The 26,947-nt window shown below is 42.3% G+C and overlaps 1 protein-coding gene across 4 annotated transcripts in view; it reads left to right on the forward strand.

Moving 5' to 3' along the window:
* The window catches only part of luzp1 (leucine zipper protein 1), a 138,019-nt gene that overhangs the window by 54,579 nt on the left and 56,493 nt on the right, over nt 1-26,947 (forward strand). The window contains exon 2 of one of the 4 annotated variants that reach the window (XM_078567317.1): nt 25,671-25,735. The exons of 2 other annotated variants lie outside the window; for them this stretch is intronic. The gene's annotated coding sequence lies outside the window, so the exon portion shown is untranslated. Of the gene's footprint in view, nt 1-10,830; nt 10,954-25,670; nt 25,736-26,947 lie in introns of those variants that run through there. One more of the 4 variants, XM_078567320.1, reaches the window with a different exon arrangement.

Below are 26,947 nucleotides of genomic sequence, written 5' to 3' on the forward strand. Positions count from 1 at the left end.
CATTTATGTGGCAACCTTGGGACAACCCAAATCACTTTAAAGCAGATTAAGTTCTTCGAAGTGTAGTCATCGTTGTAAGGTAGGTCATGTGGTTCGATACAATATTCGCAAAAGAACCAGTTTAGTAGGATTCACATCACAATGGTGATGCTCCATCACTTGCTGTCCCAGGGGATATGATAGTGCTTTTACTAGTTTGACTATAATAGTGTTTACATCATCAAGAGGACATGGGTAATCCAGTGGCTCCTTATTGGAAAGTTCACATGTGAACATAAAAGATCATGCTGCCCTCTACGAGCAATAATCTGCCGGCACAGATTGTATAGACCCAAGCAAGCAATCAGGTGATGCACCATTGGCAGCAGAATGTCCCCATCATCGTGTTGAATTACACAGAAAAGGAGAAACTTGCCTTCATATAGCGCACTTCACTAACACAGGGCATCCCTAAGCCAACAAAGTACATCTTTTGTGAAGTGTAGCCACTGTTAGAATGCACAAAGGGTACCTCTCCCCTCAATAAAATCACTCAATATTTATAGAATCAATCAACTGTTTATTACAAGAGAAGTTACAGAAATCCACAACTGATCTTAAACGTGGTTCTTTTTTTGGGCATAAATCATATATTGCAAAACGTTGAATCATTACAGCAAACCAATTTAGGGATTTGTGGTGTTAGAGTGTCGAGATAAAAGGGAGAGAGAGGCAGTACTACAGTCAACTTCTAAATCATTTTAAAAATATCTGCAGATATTTTTCAGATGAATACCATAATAAGAGAGCCATATTTGGCAGCACAAATGCAGGATCAGTGCCCAAACAAGTGGTCTGTTCATGTCGAGCACAGGATTGGACTGGCATCTTTTAACACAACATTGGAACCAGTGACAGTTCTGGATCCTCCAACAGTGAGGATTAAACTCCATTTGCTTGCAGCTATCAGTAATTAGCATCGAAACTGTGCATGTGATTGGCACAAGAGTTATCGGTCCAATCTCCAATTTGCAGCCAGATCTACGACAAGCACGATGAGTGTTTCCAGTGGGCTGGTGTGAACCTGTGGCGACTTGCTGACTCGAGGGAAGTGATGGGACATGTGGCACTCTGCGAAAGAATGTTACAACAGCTGGAGTGTGAAGTATGAGGACACAGGTGAGGATATAAAGTCAAATGCTGGAGAATCAGTTTCTGAAGCAGTGTCCTCAAACCTGTGTCTGTAAAATGCACCTTACCTACATTGCAAGGTGTTTTCTACAATAGATGCTTAGGGTCGGATTTTCGTGAAGTTGGGATGACTCTGGGGCCATTTAAAAATGGCACATGGGTCCCAGTCCCGGGATTCCCATCCCCATTCTCGACACCGGCAATTTTCACAGGATAAGGATGCAGACAGCGAGCCCCACCCTGCTCTCCCGACTTGGTCAGCTCCATTGCAGAGGCAGACAGGTCCATCTGTCCTCATTATATAGGCTTGGCTGAGAGCCCAGACCAATAAAAGCATTTGCTCAGCAGGGAATCTATTTTGACAAGTGAAGTGAATTTTTGACTTTGCTTGATTTACATCTTTAAGTGGTTATAATTTCTTTCTGTGATCTCATTTGTCAATGTCTCAAAGTTTATTTGAACAAAATTGAGAGGTACAAGGTGTTTGAAGCCTCTGTTTTTGATACTTTAACAGCCTGTCTGATTGACACTTTTATGGGGTTGTAGGAAAAGCAGTTTCTTTTCCAAGGAACGTTTCTGAATGGGTGTTGTTTTCTTAGCAGTTCCACACCTGCCATTGTTATTTTATGGCCCGCTGGTTAGTGCATAGTGGCTGAATGGATATGGAAGGCGCAAGAACTGACATTGAGTTGGCATGCAGGGTATGAGCAGCCATGAGGAGCGGCTGGGAGGCATGGGTTGGCATTAGGTTGACAGGGAGAGACTGAGGGGCCATGGGAAGTGGAAGGGGACCAGGAATTGGCATTGAGTTGGCATGTGGAGGGTAAGAGGGACCATGGGGATGGGTGTGGGGGAAGGTGGGGGGGCGGGTGTTGAGGGCTAGAGGACCTGACAGCCTTGAATACAATTGGGATGAAGTCCCAGAGAACAGAGGCGGGCCATCTAACCAACTCCCCTCAGCACTTTCCCGCCCCCATGTCCGCCTAGGATTTGGTTCCAGGGTTGGCAGGCCCGACTCTATCTCATATCTGTCACACCCCCTCACCCCGCCAAATCCTGGAGTGAAAATTGAGTGTGAACGGGTGCTTTTAACTGAGGCAGCTCTGCCAAGTCGGGAAATTTCCCAACTCGAGCTACCAGCCTCAGTAGCGAAAATCCAGCCGTTAAAGTCCATTTTAAAATGAATGGCGCTAGCTAGTTTGAAATGATTGGCAAGATGTTTTTTCTTATTATTCATTCACGGGATGTGGGCATCACTGGCTGGGCCAGCATTTATGGCCCATCCCTAATTGCCCCTGAGAAGGTGGTGGTGAGCTGCCTTCTTGAACCGCTGCAGTCCATGTGGTGTAGGTACACCCGCAGTGCTGTTAGGGAGGGAATTCCAGGATTTTGACCCAGTGAGAGTGAAGGAACGGCGATATATTTCCAAGTCAGGGTGATGAGTGGCTCGGAGGGGATACGAACCAGTACTGTGATAATAAAGCTACTTCAAAGGCACAAATTAAAAGGATGTAATCAACTGTGTAGGCACATTGTATTCTACATAATCCATATAAAGGAGACAAACTCTGCAGCTTCAATCACCTGACCTTTCATGGGTCCTGAGAGCAACTCTTGGAGACACAAAGACTACCAGTGTCTTTTCATTGGCCCTCTGGTGAGGCTTGTGGGACTGCATGTTAAAAATCTCACCAACGTATGCATTTCTTGACTCCAAAATCCCAGTTCCTGTCGTCATATTATTTGTGCCAACTTTTAATTCCCCATTATAAGTTCTCATGTCAACATTTATAATGAAAGTACCTATGTTTATTTGTCATGCTATAATTACACCCACTAGAGATTGCAATGTAGTCCTTCGGTTTTGCTTCTCTAAGGTTCTCTGCCTGCCTTATGTCCCAACCAGCTCTACTTCTTTGCTAAGTCTTGCTAATTAACTATAAAATTATGAGATTCAAAGTAAATCAAAATAAGGGCAGTGTATGATTTTTAAACATGCCAATGGCAGGTGGTAAGAGTGGAAGAGATTCTTGGTCAGCCATGTGTTGGAAAGAAATTAGAGTCTGTACCACCACTCTCCATAGCTCCAGACTACAACATGCATGTTGCCACAGCAACTTGGACTCCCTGTGTGAACCGGAACACAACACCACCATGATTTTAAAATGTGGACTGAATGAGATCTGCACCCTGCTAGTTCTCTGCTTCACTCCAGTTCTATGCTTGGTCCCCACTCCCTCTGGTGAAACTCCATGAGAGACTGCCTCGTGGACATTGTATAGGAGTGAGCAGAGGTCAGAGGCTTCAGACCTCTGTTTTGTAACGCCGCTGTCCCAAAGCACTAGGACACCAATATCAAAGTTCCTTTGATGAAGGCAGATTAGAAAATTTCAGCTGCCCAACACGCTAAAGTCCAAGGCTGATCATTACCACTGGTGCCAAGTCACTTTATATTTACGTGGGTGTCGGAGACGGAAGGGTTGAAGCCATCTATTTTGGCGCCAATTTATTTTGGTGCCTAGCTGGCCACAACTGTTCGTAGAATTGCTCCGTATAACCCTCAGTAACTCCTGAGACAGGCTTCAGCCCCTCACAGAATGACTCACACATCATACGAAGCATAAGTGAGCCACATTTTGAATGAAATATTGTTTGCTCCTGAACAGCCACTTGTATTGGAAGGCAATCAGAATAAAACTCTGCTGCATTTCTGAGTCCTTAGTTTTCGTTATTGATTGCTACGAGATACAGGAATTAAAATCCCGACCGTGGAGCCAAGGGTATTGAATAACTCTGGCTGAGGAATGCATTTCAATGCTTGTGTAAAATTCAATGCCTGATCTTTGTGTTTGCAGATAATTGTCTGGGACACTCCCTTCACTGTTGAAGCCCAATCACACAATGTTGTTGACACATTTGTTACCGTACCTACGCGGGTGAAGTCACCCAAACCGAGTTGACTGATTGGCTGATCTTGGCTGAGTCACATGATTGGAATGTCACCTTTTGATGCTCCAACTTTGAATCCACCCCACGTGGGAGGTTTCTCCCCTTGCTCAAGGCTGACAGATGTCACAATCCAACTGAGAGCAGTGATGTCCGAGCGTTATTGGAATAACAGGGTCTTCATCTGACTAACCCCCCACCAGGTGGGGGAGTAAGAGAGGAAACAATAATAATGCTGGGGAGCACAGTGAGAAACACTGGGAGCATTGCTGCAGGAGAGCAGGCGAAAGTATATGATCTGTTCGTGACAGTGTCGTTGGTGCTAACTGCAGTACTTTAATACTATCAGGTTGATAAGACTCTCACACAGGAAGTGAGCAATCCCTGCCTTAAGCAATTGAGTGCAAGCATCCGGGTCCCTTTTTGAATGTTGGGACAACATGCCAGTGCACACTGCCGCAGTTCACAGGTGAAGAACAGTATCACATGTTGTGATCCTGTATTGGTCGCTTGACCTCCATGCGCTTGGATACTAAGACCGGGCAGCTGAGCTCCCCTGGGTGTGCTGGGTTAGGTTTTGATTAAAAAAAAAAACCCGGAAAGGCCAAACATTTGGGACCAGCTTTCCACAGATCTAGGGAAGATGGTGGCACAGTGGTAATGTAACTGGACAAGTGCACCAGAGACCCGGGCTAATGCTGTGGGGCATAGGGTTCAAATCCCGCCATGGCTGGTGGAATTTAAATTCAATTAGTTTTTAAAAATCTGAAATTGAAAGCTAGTCTCAGTAATGCCACCAAACTATCAGCGATTGTCATTAAAAACCCACTAATGTCCTATAAGGGAAGAAAATCTGCCATCCTTTCCTGGTCTGACCTACGTGTGACTCCAGGGTGTGCCACCACAGCTATGTGGCTGACTCTTAACTGCCCTCTGAAATGGTCTGGCAAGCCACTCAGCTCAGGGGCAATTATGGATGGGCAACAGTGATGTCCATATCCCATGAAAGAATAATAAAAAAGATTGTCTACGATGCCACTGGTCCCTGGAACATGAGCTGCTTTACACAAGGTGCAGGGGAACAGTAACATAGTGGTTATGTTACTGGACTAGTAATCCAGAGACATAAATTCAAATCCCACCATAGCAGCTGGTGAAATTTAAGTTCAGTTATTTAATTAACCTGGAATAAAAAGCTAGTATCAGAAATGGCGACCATGAAACTATTGAGTGTCATAAAACTCAACTGGTTCACCAATGCCCTTTAGGGAAGGAAATCTGTCCTTACTCGGTCTGACCTACATGCGACTCCAGACCCACAGCAATGTGGTTGACTCTTAACTGCCCCCTGAAAATGACCTGACAAAGCTTTCAGTTGTCAACACGGACTGCAGCGGTTCAAGAAGGTGGCTCACCGCTATCTCCTCAAGGGCAATTAGTAATGGGCAACAAATGCTGGCCTTGTCAGCGGCGCCCACATCCCATGAACAAATAACAAAAGAAAGTAGGCAGCCAACAGAGGAGGATTCATTTCCCTGCACTCAGCTGATGATCTCTACTGCAAAAATGCTCTTGGAAAATGAGATAAGGGGAGAAAATTGGGTGGGGGGCGGGGGTGGGTAACTAGAGGAAGAAAATAGAGCAACAGCTTACAACTAAATTGCACCCAGCTTCAGGGCAGCAGTGTTAATGATGTAACCCTTTACAAACGAAGTACCACTGAAGCTTTGGGCTTCCTGACTGACTTAATTGACCTTAACAAACAGTAAATACTCGATGTAGAAATAACAGTGGGGTACAGGACTATGAGAGAGACTGCCTTTCACTTTAGAGCGGGAAAGAGAGAGAGGCTGAATAGTTACCAGTAGCAACACCAACTCCCTGTAGATTATACATATGATTTATAAACTGCTGAATTGTGGGGAAATGGCATGCCATGCAGAGATAAGAATATAATCCCTCATGTTGGCAGTGGTGAAAAGAATGGTTCACTGGCATCTTGCTGTCCTTTCTACACAGAAATGCTTAGGATTAAGCTCTTTAACCACTACTTTCCTACGATTTTCTCCCTGTCCCTCCTGAAGATGATAACTGGTGCTGGGTTAAGATTTCTTGCCGGTCATCAGTCCTACGCTACTTCACCCGAGTGCCAGTAACTTTTTCATATGTGGGTCTAAGTGGTGAAAGACGGCAAAGTATTTGTGCAGGACATCATAGGCCGGCCTGCTCCTTATGGTCAAACCTGGCAGCAGGGATCCTGGCCAATCTATCCTAGGGAACGCTGAGGAGAGTTATACCTGCATGCTATGTGCTTGCTGACTGGACGGTTTACTGTAACACAAGGCAGCACCCGCTAACCTAACATTGATTACACTCTCATCCCTGAAAGAAGTACAGATTCCCTGAGTGGAGGAGCGGGACAAGTTGAACAGCTGTTTTCAAAGAGCCAGCAGAGGAATGATGGGCCAAATGGCCCCTTTCTGTGCTGTATGATAAATTCACAGATAGACTAATAGGGAGACTTGCACTTATACAACACCCGTCACAACCACTGGGGCTCTCAAAGTACTTTACAGCCAATAAAGTACTTTTTGAAGTGTAGCGACAGTTGTAATGTAGGAAATGCAGCAGCAGCCAGGTTGTGCACATTAAGCTCCCACAAATACCAATGTGATAATGACCAGATAATCTGTTTTTCAATGTTGATTGAGGGATAAATATTGACCAGGACACAGAGGATAACTTCCCCTGCTCGTCTTCAAAATCGTGCCATGGGATCTTCGCAATCTAGCAGACAAACTTTTGCGCTTTCCTTTCGTGACTCCTTGTCCCAATCAGCGCAATTGCCACTGTTTACAAACGTGAAAGGCTACATGGTCTCCAACCACAACATCAGACACACTCGGATCCTTCCAGAGCAGCATTGCAAAGGGCTCCAGCAATGCTGCTGTTGGCTTGTGACATGATAAATGTGGATGCTGCATCCACAAAAGGTGCCATACGTATTGCCCTACTTTACAAAAATGAAAGACTTGCATTCCTGTAGCATCTTTCACAACCACGAGATGTCCCTAATTGCTTTGCAGCCAATTAACAACTTCTGAAATGTAGCCACTGTTGTAACGTAGGAAGCACGGCACGCACTTTGCACACAGCAAGATCCCACAAGCAGCAGTGTGGTGATGACCAGGTAATCTGTTTTTGTGATGTTATTTGAGGGATAAATATTGGCCAGGACATTGGTGAAGACTTCCCTGCTCTTTGTTGAAATAGTGCCATGGAATCTTATACATCCACCCAAAAGGACAGATTTGGTTTAATGCCTCGTTTGACTGCACTTCAAAAGAATTTAATTGCTTATAAAGAGTTTTGAGATGTCCTGTGATCAAGAAAAATACTATACATAAATGCAAGTTCCTTTCTGAATTTCTCCAACGGTTTTGTCTGTACTCCCTACACGAGAATATAAGAAATAAGAGAAAGAGTAGATCATTCAACCCTTCAAACCTGAAGGGCTCTAGGGCCCATTCCAAAATTTCTCCTCTTCTCTGTGAAGAACCTCAATCCTTAATTTGCCTTTCACAACATTGAACCTACACACTCTCGTTTTACTGTCATAGTAAAGCTCTTTAATTTACCGTTAATATGCTATTTAATATTTAATGGAGACTTCTATAAGATATTTCTTAGTTGGCACCTTTCAGGGATAAAGAACATAATTTTTCTGTTGTGTTTCCACATGACTCAACCCAATGAAGCCAAGGATCTAATTTTTGGTTCTCTCTCCCCCTCTGTCTCTCTCTTTCCTGTCTGCAAGTTCCAGGGACTGGACACAATACTCCAGGTATGGGCTGACCACAGCATTGTCCAGTTTCACCATGACACCCTCTGACTTGTATTCTGCAGATTTAGCAATATAATTCAGCATTCTGTTTCCACCATAGATTGTTCTACAGTGACCCAACCTGATAAGACCCGAGTCGACTGAACCCCTTAATCTCCTTCAGCTTTACCTATGGCTATTTCAACGTTAGTCAACTCCAACCATTTCAGATGCTCTTTTTTTCAGATGGCAGCTGTTGATGATGATTCTGCTATTTCCATTTACATCTTGTGTTTCTTCACTTGTCCCATTACCATCTCTTTTAGTCTTGAACCATCGGCCCTTTTGTCATTTAACTTCTCCTGCCTTCCACCCTATCATAGGCCTTCCTGTTTGTTTTGTCCTCTCTTCTGCCACCCCTTTCCCCACCTGAGTTACCCTCCCAGCTCTGAGGAAGGTCATCAGCCTACAGCATTGACTCTGTTTCTCTCTCCACAGACGCTGACAGACCTGCTGCGTATTTCCAGCATTTTCTGTTTTTATTTCAGATGTCCAGCATTCACAGTATTTTGCTCTGATAACATTAGCTAATTGCTTTAGATCAATATTTGATTCCAGTCAAGCTATGTAGGTAGCTGACTCTTGATCCTGTCCCATTGTGTAGTATGGGCCACATATGCATTTCTTTCAAGCGTGAATAGACCTATATTCAACGCATCTACAGCAGTGAACACAGCACCTGGACAGCCTTTTGTTTGTTTGTAGAATGGTGAGGTGCATTGATCCCACTCGTTAATATTGTTAAAGCAGCAAGTGTGATATAGAGCAGAGAAACTCTCTTTAAACTCTAACTGACATTTTGGGAGCTTAGTGATTAGAGGAAGACATCCCAATGTGTCCTGACTTGATTGAACCTTTGTCCTTTGAAGGACAGCAGAATGATTAACATACTTCTCATTCGGCAGGAGAAATAGGTGAAATATTCAGAACTCTCCTTTCAAACTTTCCAAATCATGTCTTAAAGAATTGTTGGCAGGCTGTTTGTTACTTTGCAAGTTTTCTGCCCAATGAGTTGGAAATTCCTGATATTGCACCTTTTAAAAGACTAAAACTAATGCAATGATGGACTCAGATTACCTTTACCCCTGTGATACTGTAACCTACAACCTGAGTTTGCATTCTGGGATATGCTGCCCATATTTGGCAATATCCTTGATGTTGATGAATATGGGGGAAGGGAATCTGTTTAACTGCAAACGAGAAAGCAAATCCAATGAAGTGCCTGATCTATGAAGCCAATTATCAGTATCTATATTTACTTAAATAGCTCAGCAGCGATTACTTCCTCTTTGTTTACTTTGTGACTGGCAGTGGCTCACCACCACCTTCTCATGGGCATTTAAGGTTGGGCAATAAATGCTGGTCTTGCTACTGATACCCACATCCTATGATTTTTTTTTAAATGTCTGTATTAAAAACTCTCATCTTGGTTTGCAGATAATAAGTATGTAATGTTTAACAATATTGCCCTGTTTACTACCTAGGGTTTATAACAGTTTATGGTACGGCATTCAAATGATTTAGGCTGCCATGGTGTTGTTTGTATCACGGTGCCTCGTTCTGTACACTTACACCCAAGTGTCAAGTTGTTGAATGTATGGGGATGAAATTGCCTATGGGACACAGAACTGATGACAGCGAATCAGCTGCCTGTCCGACATACCTCCGGCTGACTTCAGTGGAAATCCAGCAATGGGTAAAATAGGCTGCATACTTTATGTTGCAGCCGCAGAACAATTTCAACCCCCCCCCTCTATGTTTCTTCTTATGGAATTTATAAGGCCTAGTGTGGAGACAAGGAACTGGGGATTCATTCTGCTTGAGTGAGTGATTTTTAATTTTAAAAAAATCAATGCAAATTGAATACATTGGGGTTCATTTAAGCTTTCAGCATGGGCTATCAATTGGTCAGCTGCTTTAAACCCCACCCTATTTCCCTTTGGATTTAATTGGAGAGAGAGAGAGAGAGAGAGACGAGGCAGATGGGAAAGCATAGCACAAATCCTTTTCTTGATGGTTGGTTTATTTACAGAATGCAGCATTACATATGTTTGCCTCCTACCTATCAAAACACACTGTCCCAGAAGTATTTCTTCGTACTATTTTAAGTAAGTCAAATAATCAAATTAACTAACGAACCACCCCTTGGGCCACTGTAGCAAAAAACAAACACTTTAATGGAAACTTATTAAATTAAATTAAAACATCATTACCATGTCTTTCTTTATATGTGCTCAAGATACCTAATCAATCAATGCCCTTCACCTGTGTATCCTTTACTTTGATAATATTATTATACCATTAACAAGAAATTAGGCAGGGTCTATAATTGACCTTAGATGGGTGGATGCAAAATATCCCATGAAATTATTCAAAGGAGACCAAAAATTTTTTCCTATCTCCTGGCCAATATTTATTTATCAATAAACATCACTGTAACAGGTTATCAGTTATTGCATAAACTGTTTGTGGGGCCTTGCTGTGCACAAAGCAGTTGCATTTGACATTGAGTATAAAAGGCTGTGACATCACATTGGGACACACTGCAGCAAAAGAAACTATAAATGGGATAAGATTGCTCACTAGTCAGAGAAATAAATGGAAAAACAAGATCTTTTGGTTCTTATGTAGAAATTGTTCATATCACGCTGGCTTTAGGTGAATTGAGCCGCTGTATCTAGACTGATAGATATCTCTCAAATACAAGTTTAATTACAGGCGGGTAGATCAGTATGGTTGCAGTGTGCTGTTGTTTCTCTACCAACCTTTGAACCAGGTGCTGGTGTTGCAATTCTGGCATTAAAACTGCTACGGTGCAAACATCGGTTATTGCCGCTTCGTGGAGTGAAAATGAAAGTTCCACACAAAGTGTCAACAGCTTCCTAAACTGCTGAAGTTACTCTCCACAGCAATCGGAAAGCAAATTGCTCGCACCACCCAGCAACATCATAATGGTAAAGGAGCTTTTTATATATTGCTTCGACAGGCTTACCTCATTTGAGTTCACTTGTGAACAAACTGTTAAATTGCATGTCTGACCTGTAAACCGCTGTGTTTAGTACTTGCTGGATCTACCTTTATAAACTCATTAATGTCTGCTGATCTGACCATGGTTGCTTCAGTCGGCTACAACATAGCTGAACAAAAACAGAAACAGAAATACCTGGAAAAACTCAGCAGGTCTGGCAGCATCGGCGGAGGAGAGCACAGTTGACCCTTGAAGGGTCATGAGGACTCGAAACGTCAACTGTGCTCTCCTCCGCCGATGCTGCCAGACCTGCTGAGTTTTTCCAGGTATTTCTGTTTCTGTTTTTGTTTTGGATTTCCAGCATCCGCAGTTTTTTGTTTTTATTTTTGTTTTTATATTTTTATACAACATAGCTGATATTGACTCCTTTCAAATCCTAATTTACAAAAATTACAAAAAAATACAGGAATGTCTACTGGTTAGATATGATTCTACAATCGGCAGCAGTTGCTGAATAATCCTGAGTGTGCTATTAGCTACAGTAACAACCAATTTAAGATGATCGGCCAAGCTCATAATGTGGCTCATTTACACTTGCTAGAAGCAACATACATTCATACACAGCAACTCGTTCTCTGACTATGAAAAGTAATATGTTCAAGCCTTGCATCTTTTTGAATAGCCAGGGCGTTTGGGGAACCTATAGTTCCTCATCGCTTCCTACATGGCAACAGCTCAACCAATCAGAGCCGACTTGCCAACCAATCAGCACGCTTTCCTCCTGTAGTATAAATTGTTGTGATCGTTTGAAATTTGACATTCTTGCATTTGTCCTGATGAGTGCAAGATGTAAAGTTTCGGCAATATGTCTCTCTTTTCAACAATATTCAAACCCTAATTTCTTGACTAATTTTACAAGGTTACCCAATTCCAGAATAAAATAATTGAGTATTGCTGAAAAAAGAGACTTGTTAAAGCTTTTTGTCTTGCACTCATCAGTACACTTTACAAGAATACCAATATAAGGGGAAAACAACAATTTATACTATATGAGAATTGAGTGCTTGTTGGTTGGCAAGTGGACTCTGATTGGTAGAGGTGTTGCCATGGAGAATGCACCGGTAATGGTGATTGACAGTTAACTGCCAAGCATTGTTTAATGCTTTAAACCAGGCAGCTTGACCCTGATTGGTCAAGGCATTCCCCTGAGGAATGAATTAGGGAATGGCTGTCATTAATTTTGTTTAGCTGAAACAGGCACAATGTGTGCACATGTTCTTTCTGTCTACAAAGAACAGGGTCCTGTGTATTAATATATGTAGCTTCCAGTACACGCAAATGTGCCACACTGTGAGTCCAACTGAAAATCTTAAATTGGTTGTCAGTGTAATTCTTAGCACACTGAGGATTATTTAGCAAATGTTGTCCAATCTGTCTAATTCAGCCTCCATTCCTCTCTGGGATAGTGAATTGCAAAGACAAACAAATCTCTTGAGAGAAGAAATTCCTCCTCACCTCCATCTTAAAGGAGGGACTGCTTATTCTTAAACTGTGTCCCAGTTCTAGACTCCCTCATGAAGGGAAACATCCTCTCAATGTCTACCCTGTCAAGCCCCCTCAGAATCCTGTTTCAATAAGAACGCTTCTCATTCTTCTAAACTCCAATGAGTACAGGCCGAACCTGCTTAACCTTTTCTTATGAGTCAATCCCTTCATCCAGCAATCAACTCAGTGCCCCATCTCTGAACAAGTAAATATTTTAGACCATAAGACCGTAAGACATAGGAGCAGAAATTAGGCCATTCGGCCCATCGAGTCTGCTCCGCCATTCAGTCATGGCTGATAAGTTTCTCAACCCCATTCTCCCGCCTTCTCCCCGTAACCTTTGATCCCCTTACCAATCAAAAACCTATCTATCTCAGTCTTAAATATACTTAATGGCCTGGCCTCCACAGCCTTCTGACAGTTAACTGCCAAGCATTGTTTAATGCTTTAAACCAGGCAGCTTGACCCTGATTGGTCAAGGCATTCCCCTGAGGAATGAGTTAGGGAATGGTTGTCATTAATTTTGTTTAGCTGAAACAGACGCAGTGTGTGCACATGTTCTTTCTGTCTACAAAGAACAGGGTCCTGTGTATTAATATATGTAGCTTCCAGTACACGCAAATGTGCCACACTGTGAGTTTCTTAAATAAGAGACCAATACTGTATGCAGTACTCTAGGTGCGAACAATGTAACAAAACTTCCCTACTTTTATACTCGATCCCCCTTGAAATAAAAGCCAACATTCCATTTGCCTTTGTTCGGAAGCCAAATGGAATGAGTTCAATGGTGGGGTAGCGCGGTCAGTTCCCAATGTATGGTTCTTGGCAAATCCTCAAAGTGTAGTTGCCAGATTCGTTGAGGCCAGAGGAGAGGAAAATACTGTGACATTCAACCTACTGGCTTTGGAAAATCTGCTAAGTTTACTTTGAGGTTGTGTGTAACCAGTTCAGCAGCACAACACAAATATAAAAGCAGCTTTTAATGTTCTTTGCATCTATAGAGTGCCTGTTAGCCTGGATTCTGATCATCAATTTCCTCCATTAGTAAACACGATGTTGCAGTTCCACCACCACGACTCACGTACATCATTGTGTCATAAGTGCATGATTATCATTTGTCCATTATATGTTCATGGTGAAAATCACATGTTACACTGCGTTACAGGGAATTTACAATATAGGAATGGGCCATTCGGCCCAGCTCGTGTATAGTGGAATTTATGCTCCTCATGAGCTTCTCCCAGCCCTCATCATTTAATCCCATTAGGATAACCTTCCATTTTGTTCTCCCTCACGTGCTTATCCAGCTTCACCTTTGATGTATCTATGCTATCCGCCTCAACTACTCCATGTGGTAGTGACTTCCACACGCTAATCACTCTTTGGGGCAGAAGTTCATCCTGAATTTTATATTTGATTTATTAGTGACTATCTTGTATCCATGACCTCTGGCGTTGGACTCTGCCAGATGTGGGAATGCTTTTTCTGTGGACTGGATTTAGCGCTCCCCCATCAAGAGGCTTGAAGGTGAAGGGGGGTGGGGGGGGGCACATTAAATCCAGTAAATTAAACTGCCTTTTTTTTTTGAGAAACCCAGCCTATTCAACCTTTCCTAATAATCAGTTCTTGTAGCTTCCTTGTGAATCTTTTGTGCACCTCCTCCAATGCCTCTATAAGCCTTTTATTATGTGGAAACCAGAACTGTGGACAGTACAATTGTGGTCTAACTAAAGTTCCATGCAAGTTTAGCATAACTTCCCGGTTATGAACATATGTCTGTTCTCTCTTCATGTGGCCTCTTTGACAAAGTGACAACTCATCAGAAGACTGCTACAGTCAGCCCCTGATAAGCATGTAGCTACTTTGCCAAGAAGCCACAGACTTGAACTCCCTGAATTTGCTGAGGTCAGCACGCTTGCAAAATGTAGATGAAAGGAGCCACCTGGGAAATCTTTGAGCTACAGCCCAATTCCGTTATTCATTCAGCAATTCAATCTGGACAGAACCAATGGCAAAGCACTCCGAGGGATTGGATTGCTTACATCAGCTGATGTCGCGGCTTCAGATACAGCACCCAGCTGTAAAGGTTTAGTGTGCAGTGTTATTTCAATAGTTGGGAATATTTCCTGCCTGGATCAGGATTTTGCTCTGGAAGCTTTGCTTGTTTTGGGATCTATATATAGTGGGAAGGAATGGAATATTTTTCATTGGAATTCTGCATTTGCGTCAGCCTTGTGCACAGATGAGGTGTGCCTTTAGCTGGAGGCTATTTTTACATAGATTTCCCATTTGACACGATGCAGTTGCCATCATTTCAGTTATAAATTGGATCTGATGTCAGCTCCAGTTAAAATGTGTTTCTCAGTTGGAAAGATTTTAGGAAGTTGCAATATAAATAGGTTCTATACTTCTTCAAAATTAGAAGCACATATTTTATAGTACAACTTGCAATTTCTCTTTCCCATCCCCATCGTAGCCCTTATTGCTGTACTTCTGACGCTGCATCTCTGTTGTTCTTTATTACCCATGACCTCTTCCCCTCATGTGCAATCCACTCACCCAGACATGGCAACAACCGTTTGTTACAGAGATGTACAAAAAAATTAAAGAAAAGCAAGATTTTTTTCAAAAGGCTTATTGTACAGAAGATCACAGGGTTATTCCCAGCCATAGGCAAGAGGCCAATTATTTCAGGTCTGCAGTACTTAAGGTTATTTTGTTCTCTTTCTTTCTCCCCCACTTCTTATCATGCTGCTCAAGTCTCACACCAGAGACATGAGCACAAACAACTAGGTTGACATCCCAGTATGGTACTGAGGGAGTGCTACACTGTTGGAGACACCATCTTCTGAATGAAATGTTAAAATGAGGCCCTCGCAGCATCAGAAGTACAGCAATAAGGGCCACGATGGGGATGAGAAAGAGAAATTGCAAGTTGTACTATAAAATATGTGCTTCTAATTTTGAAGAGGTAAAGAACCTATTTATATTGCAACTTCCCAAAATCTTTACAACTGAGAAACACATTTTAACTGGAGCTGACATCAGATCCAACTTATAACTGAAATGATGGCCACTGCATTGTGTCAAATGGGAAATCCATGTAAAAATAGCCTCCAGCTAAAGGCCCACCTCATTTGTGCACAAGGCTGACGCAAATGCAGAATTCCAATGAAAAATATTCCATTCCTTCCCACTATACATAGATCCCAAAATAGATGTAAAAGACCCCATGGCACTATTTTAAAGCAGAGCAGGCGCGTTATCCCTGGTGTCCCAGCCAGTATTTATCCCTCAATCAACATCACAAAAGCAGATTATCTGGCTATTATCACATTGCTGTTTGTGGGAGCTTGCTGTGCACAAATTGGTTGCCATGCTTCATATATTACAACAGTGACTACACTTCAAAAGTACTTAATTGGCTGTAAAGTGCTTTGAGATGTCCTGTGGTCGTGAAAGGCACTATAGAAATGTTAGCCTTTTTTATATAGAATGACACAGAGAAGGAGACCATTCATTCTATTGTTCCTGTTATCTGCATAGATCTGGCCTGTGTCTTTACATCCTTCATTTGGCACCTCTTTTTGCAGCTTTACTATCCCTGGATCATGACACCCAGGATCTATGACATAAACAATTTTCTGTTGAGGTATTTGAAGGTCATTTAACCCACTGCCTCTTTGTGACTATCTGATTCTTCTCCCTTCCCTTTAATCCCTTCATTTTTTTTAAACATGCCTGTCTATTCTGCGGTTGATAGATAAAGGGAACACACCCACAAGGACATAACTTGACTTTTCGTCACAGATTCTAACTAACTTCCTTTACAGTTAAAACATTTTCCATTTTTATTACTCATTTTTTTAGTTGAGATATCCCTCTTTGCTTTCAATCGTGTATCCGTCACTGTGACTGCAGAACGCATGCACACACTGGCCAAACTCCAACAGATGGACCCATGAGCATCTGTGATCCAGGCCAACCAACCATTATTTTATATTTACACTTGATCCTGGTTACCCTGGAGACTGGTTAATGCGGAGAACCAGTGTGTGAAGGGCACATCTGGCTAAAGAGGTGTCAGTGAGAAAATGACGAGTTACAGCGTTTGGTTTTTGAGGTCACCGCTTTAAAGTGTAGCGGTTCCTTTGTGTTCCTTGTATTTTAGCCAAATCCAGACTAAATGTTAACACAACTGCAGTGTTGACCACAGCTGTTGTTTAAAGAGGACAAGACACTGCATTCATAATTCTGACTGAACGCTGATTGTCAGTGTGCACGAGACTTCATCCCAGGCTCAGTTCATTCATATTATGATCACAAGAATGAAGGTATTGTGAAAGGCATAACAAAAGTCCTGAAGAAAGTTCATCCCCACAACACGATACAAGTAGTCTATTTGCATTACTGGCCATTGTTTTTATTGTTGAAGATGGAATCTTCAATTCGTTTATGAAAATAAGGGTGTTTTTGGAGGAAATACAGTTGCCACATGTGCTGTCTGAATACGTCTTTCACAAGAGATTGAGGTCATTGAGTGTCTGGCCTGCCAAAAACAGTGGCTTTTATTTCAATGGGGAATAAAGCCTGGCAGCGTGGACACTGAAAGTTGTGTGTAAATTCAAAGCGTAGACTCCAGGGCAGCGCCTCCATGAGAGACCAAAACAATGAGAATTAGAGTTTAGATTATGTGAGAAATGGAAATTCATGCAGTGTTTGATCAGTTTAATCTCGTTGGGGATCAGAGGGAAGAGGCCATTCAGCCCCTTGAGCCTGTGCTGCCATCCAATTCAGTCTTAGCTGATCTTTATCTTAACTCCGTCAACCTGCCTTAGTTCATAACCTTTAATAACCTCTCCTAACAAAACCTGTCACTCTCAGTTTCGAAACTTTTAATTGACCCCTAGCCTCAACCACTTTTTGGGGGAGCAAGTTCCAGATTTCCACTATTCTTTGTGTGAAGGAGTATTTCCTGACATCACCTCAGAACGATTGACCTCTAATTTTAAGATTTTCCCCTAGTTCTGGGTTCTCCCACCAGAGGAAATACCTGGCCCTAAAATTTACCAACCCCACCAAAACCTTTAATCATCTCAAACATATCAATTATATCACCCCTTAATCTTTTATATTCAAGGGAGTACAAGCCTAGATTAGGCAACCTTGCCTCATAATTTAAACCGTTTAGCCACCTGGAACTATTCCAGTGAAATCTGGGTGCTTTTCATCTTGTCACCAGGGTGTAAAACTGGTGTTGCAGATGTAGAATCCACCTGATTTTCACCCCCACTGATTCCAATCAAAATGGAAATCAGACCATTTCAATAAAGGTGGCTGAACTACAACGCTAGTCTTATATGCAGGCAGGAAGGTGAAAATCAACCCTATTGGGCGAATACAGCTTGGTACTGGCTCGCATGTTTTGCTATGGGGAGCAGGCAAGAATGTGGAGTTGAAGCCCAAGATCAGCCATGGTGGAGCAGGCTTGACAGGCCTGTCATGATACAGCTGATGGTAAAGGCCAAGTTGTTCAAATCCCAGAGGGAAACTTGAAACAACTGTCATAACCCATTTTTGTAATTTATATGTTTCGAGATGCAGGCTTTGAATTCAGTAGTAATAAGACCACTGAGTCTCAAGAGGTTTTTTTTTATAAAACTAAATTAAACATTTATTAATGCAAGAAAGATTGTAAACACATACATGGGTCTACAAAATTACTACTATAATAACTACAAAAATCCCCTAATTAATCTGACTCACAGTTAAGGCAACTCATAGATTTAACAGACCTCTGGTAAAGCACACCCTGGACAGTCGCATTCAAAATGAGTTTCTTTCAGCTCTGGATCCCTGCAGACAGACTTCAGGCTTACAGGCTGGAGGCTTCTCACCCTTGTTGAGTCTTAAAATGCCTCTACCCTAAACGCAATCCCCTTTCTCCTTTAAACATATCTTTCTCTTTGAATGTAAATTTTCCATTGTATCACTAGGCTTTTAACTTTACCTCTTCTAACAATAACATCCTTTCATCCCACCAATTTTATTAGTAAGCTGAGAAAAGATAAGCACATTGTTTGGTGTCTTCTAGTTAGGTGTAAGATTTCACCTTGAATGGTTTCTTTTAACAAATGCAAATTTGCACTTTATCTTCTACCCTCCTTACGTTTATCTAATTAACATCTCAAAACTACTATACATCAAAGCACCCAGACTAGCTATCTTTAATCCAATTAAGACACACACACACACACATAAACACCAGAACTCTATTTTAAAATAATTTCCAATTATATTATTTTATCTTCTTGACAGGCCATGTGGTCTATTCCTACTTCTTGTGTTTGTATGTGTGTGTTCAGGTCCCTTTCAAAATTCCCTCTTTGGTATATGAAGCTGAGGCTGAGGAAAGATTGGGATTGGCCGTAAGACTGAGGGCTTGTGACTTTTAAACTGCTAAATCTTCCCAGCACGTTTGATAGGCATGTTTTGATTGAGCTGAGCTGAATATTAAAACCATGCTTGATTTTAGTTCTTTGCTATCAGAAACGGGCTGTTGGTCATTATCCTGTGTAATTTGTATGTTTCGAGATGCAGGCTTTGAATTCAGTAGTAATAAGACCAATAATAACTAGGGACTGTAGAACTGTAGGATCAGTGTGCACTCGGAGTAGTTTGAGAATTGGATTCTGACTCCTGCAGCATACAGATATAAACTCAACTCTGAAAAGGCCATAAGGCAAGGCTAGAATATCTACTGAGACCAATAGAAACAGTAATTAAATGGAGCCCCCACCTTCATATGAATGGCTACCCCAGACTGACCCGTACTCAGAAACTAGCTGCCCATTCTATCTAACAGCAAGCAGTTTTAATGAATGAAGTATAAAAGAACCCTAACTGATTTATTCCTTTCCAGATACTCTGCCACAACTAACCTGCTATTGGAAGCAGACCTGCAGGGCAAGTTTTGATAGGCCCAGGAAAATAGCATTCCACCTGCAATGGGCAAAAATATCTGTCCATACAGGTGTTATGCATTTCTCAAAGAGAAATCCTCCCTCCCCAGGACTGGCTGAATCGAACCTCAATTTGGACCAAAAACTTTCAGACTTGATGCTCATCCCAAATTATGGGAATGTGCAAAAACTCAAAGTCTCCATTTATTCACGCCACGTGCAAAGAATAAGTGTGCAGTTCCGACGCAAATGCTGAATATAGGAAAATAGGATGTAGGAGCAGGAGTAGGCCATTCAATGCTTCGAACCTGCTTCGCCGTTCAATAAGATCACGACTGATCTGACTGTGGTCTCCAGTCTGCTCCCTATAACCCTTGACTCCCTTGTATGTCAAAAATCTGCCTAACTCTGGCTTGAATAACTTCAATGACCCAGCGTCCACTGCTCTCTGGGGAAGAGAATTCCACACGCTAACAATCCTTTGAGAGAAAAAAAATTCTCATCCCCCACCTTAAATAATAGACCTCTTATTCTTAAACTGCTGTCACGACTCACTGGGGATAGTGCGCTGTAATATCAAGCCCTGCTCTTCCCTGAGCTGAGCCAAATTGTGAAAAGTTTGATCAAACCACCAAATTGCCCCAATTCTACCTAACTGTTTAATTTAGGTTAACAGGATACAAGCGCCAGGATTTGTAAACTTAATAAATAAATAACTGTTTATTGAACAAATTGTCTTTAACTAATGGCAAAAAAAAGAAATATGAACCGCTAACTTCTAACGCTATAACTTAAACTCTTACCCCCTTCTTAAATCCCTATACACACCCCACATACACACACATACACACACAAGACACACAAAACATGGATTTTAAGGGTGGGATAAAACAGTTCGATAACACCAATTCCAGAGTACAGGATTCAATGGGTTGATTTTTGATCAATGTCGTCCAAATTCCTTTCAGTTCTTGTTGATAACACGAGGTGGTCTTCCCAGCACTTTCAGTATTTAGTTCACTGGTTGAGAACTTGCTTTTCAATGTCTCTAACAGTGGTTTTCCCCTTTTCCTCTTTACAAGGGTTTCCTCAGAGAGAGAGCAGGTTATGGAGATACGAGGAGGAGAGATTTTAGATGTCTTCTCTTTGCAAGCCAGGAGCTTTTGGCTGTGAAATTACTGGAATCTTCCACACACAGGAAAAGAGGTTTTAGGATGATAGGGTCCCCCTCGTCCTCAATTTTCACCCCACCAGCCTCTGCATTCAAATAAATAAACAGTATAAATTTCATCGCACTTTTACTTCTCTTGAGCTCTGAAGAGGAGTCATACAGACTCGAAACATTAACTCTGTTTTTCTCTTCACAGGTGCTGTTAGACCTGCTGAGTTTTCCCAGCATTTTTGTTTTTGTTTCAGATTTCCAGCATCTGCAGTATTTTGCTTTTATTTTAGGACTTGTTCCTTTCAGGTTAGGGGCTTTCTGCACTGCTCTCACTCAAAAACCCTGGTCACCTGATCAGGAGCCAATTAAAATGCCATTAACAGGCAGCTCCCTTGGTCCAGGACTCCTTTCCAGCACCATCCTGTCTTTCATGGCACACTCTGTTCCAGGACTGCAATATTGTTTTTATCTCTCATCCCTCTCCAGTGGACATGTCCTTCAAACTGCAGCCATTGCACTCCCAATCCACGGTCCAACAGAAAATAAAAAGACATGTTCCTTACGTTAAGATAAAAGCAAAATACTGTGGATGCTGGAAATCTGAAACAACAACAAAAATAGCTGGAAAAGCTCCGCAGGTCTGACAGCATCTGTGGAGGGGAATACAGAGTTAATGTTTCGAGTCTTCTGATGTAGAGTCATACGGAGTCCACATTAACTCTGTCTTCCTCTCCACAGATGCTGTCAGACCTGCTGAGTTTTTCCAGCTATTTTTGTTTTTGTTTCATGTTCCTTACACCATGTCTCCTAGTTCTAGTCTCTCCCACAAGTGGAACCATCCTCCTGGTATCTAACCTATCAAGCCCCCTATGGATCTTATCAATATCAGGATCAATAAGATCACCTCTCATTGTTCTAAACTCCAAAAAAAAAAAGCCACTGCCGAGTTGTCCAAATGTTTCTATTGGCAAATTCACCACCCAATATGAAACTGAAGCCATCGTGGGCAATTTCAGCTTCAGCCCATGGCCTTCAGTTTAAATTTGCTGAAGTGATGGGGCCTGGGATGGGGCAGGGGAAGGGGGAGGTATTGGGGGAAGAGGGGAAGGGACTGTCATCTTTATTGTTTCCTGTTGCTATTGTCCATATGCCAGTAAGAATAGAAATAGAGCTGTAATAGACCAGCATTCGGTCTCCATGATTAGGCATAAAATAAAGGCCGCGTGAGCGATGTATGGAGTCACCTCTGTGGAACTGTACCACAAAAAGAACCAGGGAAGAAAACAAACCAAGATAAAATGTCAAAACAATTGTGATCTTCTATGTGCTTATAACCCGATGAATTATGAATGAAGTTCACAAGGATATTTCCACTGCCGACAACGTGACTGCTTTTCCATTCACTAATGTGGAACTTTGCTTTCAAGTATATAATTACTCATATTAAGGTGTTTAAGGCAGCTGGTACTTTGCTGTGTTTTGTTGGAACACTAGGAATTGGAAATGTGTGCTATTGTCTATCGATAACACACAGTTCAGGTATTTGTACCCTGCAAGGTATAGCTTTCCACGTTCTGCTCTCCACAGTCCTCTTACAGGGGTGTTAATGAGTTGAATATTTCATGTTGTTGAACCTTTAGACCCAAAGTTCCATTGTCCACCCCAGTGAGGTGACACTGCCTTCAGGTGGGGGCTGTCTGATCTACAGGTATCAATGCTGGAGCTTTGAGCAAAGAACCATTGTAGTTGGTTCCTATATCATCTGCTGGCCAGTGGTCTGTCCCGTATAATCTTAACTAGTCGCTTGGTAGTACAGAACTTGACTGTTGCTAAATAAAAAGAGACATGCTGTTGAAGCTTTTCATCTTGTACTCATCAGGACAATCACAAGAATACCAAATCTCAAAGGGAACAACAAATTTATATTGCATGACATAAGGGTATTGATTGGTTGGCAAGTGGACTCTATTCATGCCGTTACCATGGAGGTGCGATTCTGACCTGATGAGTGCAATTTCAGCAATATTCATATTTTATCTGATTCACATACAGTAATGGGACTACAGATATAACCAAAGGTTTAGGATTACAACCCTGCTTTTTTCTAATAACCATAATAGCCTTAATGTTTGGTGGTGGCACGTTACAGATCACGCTGGGAGTCCGGGTTGCTGCAGCAACATGGACATTTACATGCACGTTGTAGTATGAAGCTATGGATAGTGATGACGGAGGCTCCAACATTTTTTCCATCACATGGATGTGACACATGGCTGACCAGGAATCTCTCCTGCTCTTACTGCTGGCCATTGGTGTGTGCTGAAAGGATTTGTAGGTTGACATTTGCTTGGCTGTGTTACAAACGCATCTTCCTTCGCCATCAAGCCCTGATGTGTGACTCAAACCCAGAGCTTCTGACTCAGGAGCCACTGCACCTCCCTTATTTTTGCTGCTGCTTAAATAATAATTTAGGCGCACAACAGTTGCCATGGCGGGATTTGAACCTGTGTTCCCTGGGCCCCTGGCTTTCTAGACCAGTGACATTACCACTACACCACCACCTCCCCAGCATTCTAAAAGCATTCTTGAGGGTTTTCTATTGTTCTTGCCCAACTGACAAAGAACTGAAAATGTGGGCAGTGCACACTCCTCCTAGCCGAATCCTAAAATGGCAGTCGGGGTCTTGTTGACGCCACAGGTCTCTGAATTGCAGATTAAAATGGCCCTACCGGCTGACTCAGTTGGACTCTTCAACCATGAGCCTTGGAGCAGATATAAGGAGTGTATTCTCACCATCAGTGGAAATGGGGTGCTAACTCATACCCCAATATTTTCAGGTCAATACTCCCCCCAATTCTGCCTGGTGGGAGGCCTCCAGAGTCTCTCCCAATATTAGTGCTCACAGGCTTCAGAAAAAATTCCCCCCCCCTTATAGAATTACCGCCGGGTTCTGCCTCTTAGACTCTACGCAATGTAGATCCTGTGGGGCCAAAGTAGCTTAAAGACGAGAGGTAATCCATTTTAACATTAAACTCCAAATGTTGCAATTGTAATTTTACTTCATCCGTATGCCCAACACCAACAGGCAGATGTGAAATTTAAACCACACGAGCAAAGTATGAAAAATAAGCAGATGCTTCTGATTTCCCCATTAACATTAACTGAGTTACTCTTTCAGGAATTCTACTTATGTCCCACATTATTGCGGAGCAGTAATAAAGTTAACATGTAATTTTACAAATAAAAATGCTTGTGATAGCTCTGGTCCCACATGATCGAACTTCACAGAATAAGCCAGTTGATGATAATCCTGCGTACTCTCCCCTGATTGTGTCATTTTAATTTGGGGGAAAAAAATTACTCCAACTCCCAAAAGCTAAATGAATTAATGAACCTCGAGGGAGGGAGGTTTTCTCTGCTCCCTATTTATACTCATATGTGTCTTTCTGCTCCTATTAATGATTTTGCCATTAATAGCGATTTGAGGAAATCCTCAGCACCGCCCTTCCTAAAATACTGAACCAAACCAACGAGAGATGTACAGGGATTGACGCTTAGACTGTGCTGCGTTAGCAGGCATCAATCACGGGAGTTGATGATAGATGTGGAGGTTCAAAGGGCCGAGTGGCCTACTCCTACTCCTAATCCACATGTTCGTATTTAATCTGTGTTGCTGAGAATGGGTGGATGGGATCGGAGGAGTCAGTTGAACATTTGCGCTGATAACTTTCCAGTGATCCCTGACAGAAAACGTGTTTGGACATGGGGAGAGGTGAGGACTGGGATCGGTGTTAACGCCTACCTTAGTTGAACAGTCGAGAAACACTAAGTTGCCTTAACCTCATAAGTGAAGGATTACCATTTATGTGAGGCTTCCAGTCCCTCTAGAACTGGACTCCATTTTGAGTTGTTTCCCCCCCCCCACCTTTAGAAAGGTGAGGTGCAGGTGAGGGCTCAATGATTCAAAATACCATTACAGTGAAGTACCTCTTTGCAAACTTGGTTGTGACCCATCAGATTGTTAAAAATCTAGTTAATCTGAATCTCACTCGCCAGTTTATAAACACAGATTTATAAAATAGCTAAAGAGCAAGACTGAGCAAATCGTTGTTTTTCTCTTTACTAATTCATGGGATGGGGGCATTGCTTGCAAAGCCAGCATTTAATCACCTCTTTAATTGCCCCTAACGGAGTGGCTTGCTAGGCCATTTCAGAGGGTAGTTAAGAATGAAGCATGTTGCTCTGGGTCTAGATTCACATGTAGTCCAGACCGGGTAGGGGCTGCAGATTTTCTTCCCTGAAGGACATTAGTGAACCATAAGACCATAAGACATAGGAGCTGAAATTAGGCCAATCGGCCCATCAAGTCTGCTCCGCCATTCAATCATGGCTGATAAGTTTCTCAACCCCATTCTCCCGCCTTCTCCCAGACAGACAGGATTTTACAACAATCAATGATAGTTTCATCATCACCATCACTGAGACTGGATTTTAATTCCAGATTTAGTAATTAACTGAATCTTAAGTTCCCCAGCTGTCAGGATGAGCTTTGAACTCATGTCTGCAGAACCTCGTGAATCACTAGCCCAGTAACATACCCGCTGACCTGTGTTCCCTAATAGCGTGACTTCTCTCCGAAACCTTTTAATACACAATTAAGTTGATTCTAAAATACAAAAGCAAATGTTCACAATGGGTGCGATAGCCTCACATCAGTGAAGCTATTGCTATCATTCCAAGCATTTTTTTTGCATTGACTTGAAGCAGCAGCAGCCTTTTTGTCACAGGCAGTGAGTACACACAGCTAGATGAGTTGGATAGGGAGCTGGAGACAGCAGCGGAACAGGATTTTTACTTAGGGGGATTTTGTAAAAGTGAGGCTTTGCTAGTGATGGAGTGGAGGACTTCTCTGTGTCAGTGGGGTCACACTGCGTTCTAGAGGCAAGTTGGGCGGGCAGGGGAGGGGGGGGCTGCTGCTGTTGAGAGAGAAAGACACGTGCAGTTATTTACGCATTTCACATTGCCTGCAAACAGGCTCTCCATCATCTGGTGACGAAGGATTATAATGGGCTCCCGAAACAGTAAACAGATGCTCTCAGGTAAGTGAAAAAGATCTAATTCTGAAGCACTGCCTAGCTAGAATAGCAAGTGAATTTGCACCAGGGCCCAGTGATTGAAGCGGCGTTCTATGCATTAAGTATGCTGCGCTGGGACGCCTAGATTTTCTTTTCACAATTAACTTATACCTCCACCAAATTCACTGTTGTGTGTAGGCATAATAAACAGCTGACAATTGTGAACTGCAATTCATACCGTGTTACACGTAAGGCACAGATTCTTCGATCAGATGAAGAGTTAGCAGCTACCTAAAGAAAGGAATCTTGCAGGGAAGTCCTCTCCGGTATCGATCCAGAGAGTTTTAAGCATAAATCAATTACAAAGCAAATCAGGAATAAGCTGCCTTGATTGCTTTCAGTTCCCTGCAGTGAGGCATATAAAAATTGGAACACTGCAGTCTCTGCAGAATAGGGGTGACCTTGCAAGTAGAGAGAGAGGGAGAGAGAGAGAGAGAGAGAGGGAGAAGCTGCTGAGTCTGTTGGAACAAGATACATGACTGGAGCACAAAACAGGCAAGGCACTGTCTCAATGAACACATTCAGCTAAAATCCATAATGGCTCAAGGAAATATGACACTGCCTGCATGCCTTGAAGATGTTGCAGAGATTTCGAGTTTAACTAATTCGGTGAAAGGAAATAAAATACTTCAAACACCTGGTTAGAATAAAGGGAATCTGCTTTAGTGACATCTCGTGCAAAAAAAAACCCAATTTTTTAAACAAATATACTTTATATATATATATATATAAAATGTAGATTTTTTTTACAACCCAGTCATGATCCAGTGTTTGTGCTCACTGCCATGCTTGCTTCGTCTTGGCTGACCTGCACAATCATCTCTTCTGTGCTCAATGCCAGGTTCCCAATGCACCATGTCCGTACCCCAGCACCGCAATCTCCTCCATGCCCCATGTTCCAAGGTGTTGCTGACGGGCGCTTTTCTGTGAAAAAGAAGTCAAAGGAAAAAGAGAGACTTGAATTTCTGTGGCATTGTTCATGACCTCAAGGCTTCCCAAAGCACTTTACAGTCAATGAAGTACTGTTGAAGTGTAGTCTGTTGTAATGTAGTAACTGGGGCAGCCAATTTACACACAGCAAGTCCCCACAAGCAGCAATGTGATAATAACTAGCTAAGCAACATAATTTTTTTAAAAAAACAGATTAAGTTATAAATATTGGCCAGATAACTAAGG

This window comes from Cetorhinus maximus, chromosome 21 (genome assembly GCF_964194155.1).
Source record: "Cetorhinus maximus chromosome 21, sCetMax3.hap1.1, whole genome shotgun sequence".
Lineage (NCBI taxonomy): Eukaryota > Metazoa > Chordata > Chondrichthyes > Lamniformes > Cetorhinidae > Cetorhinus > Cetorhinus maximus.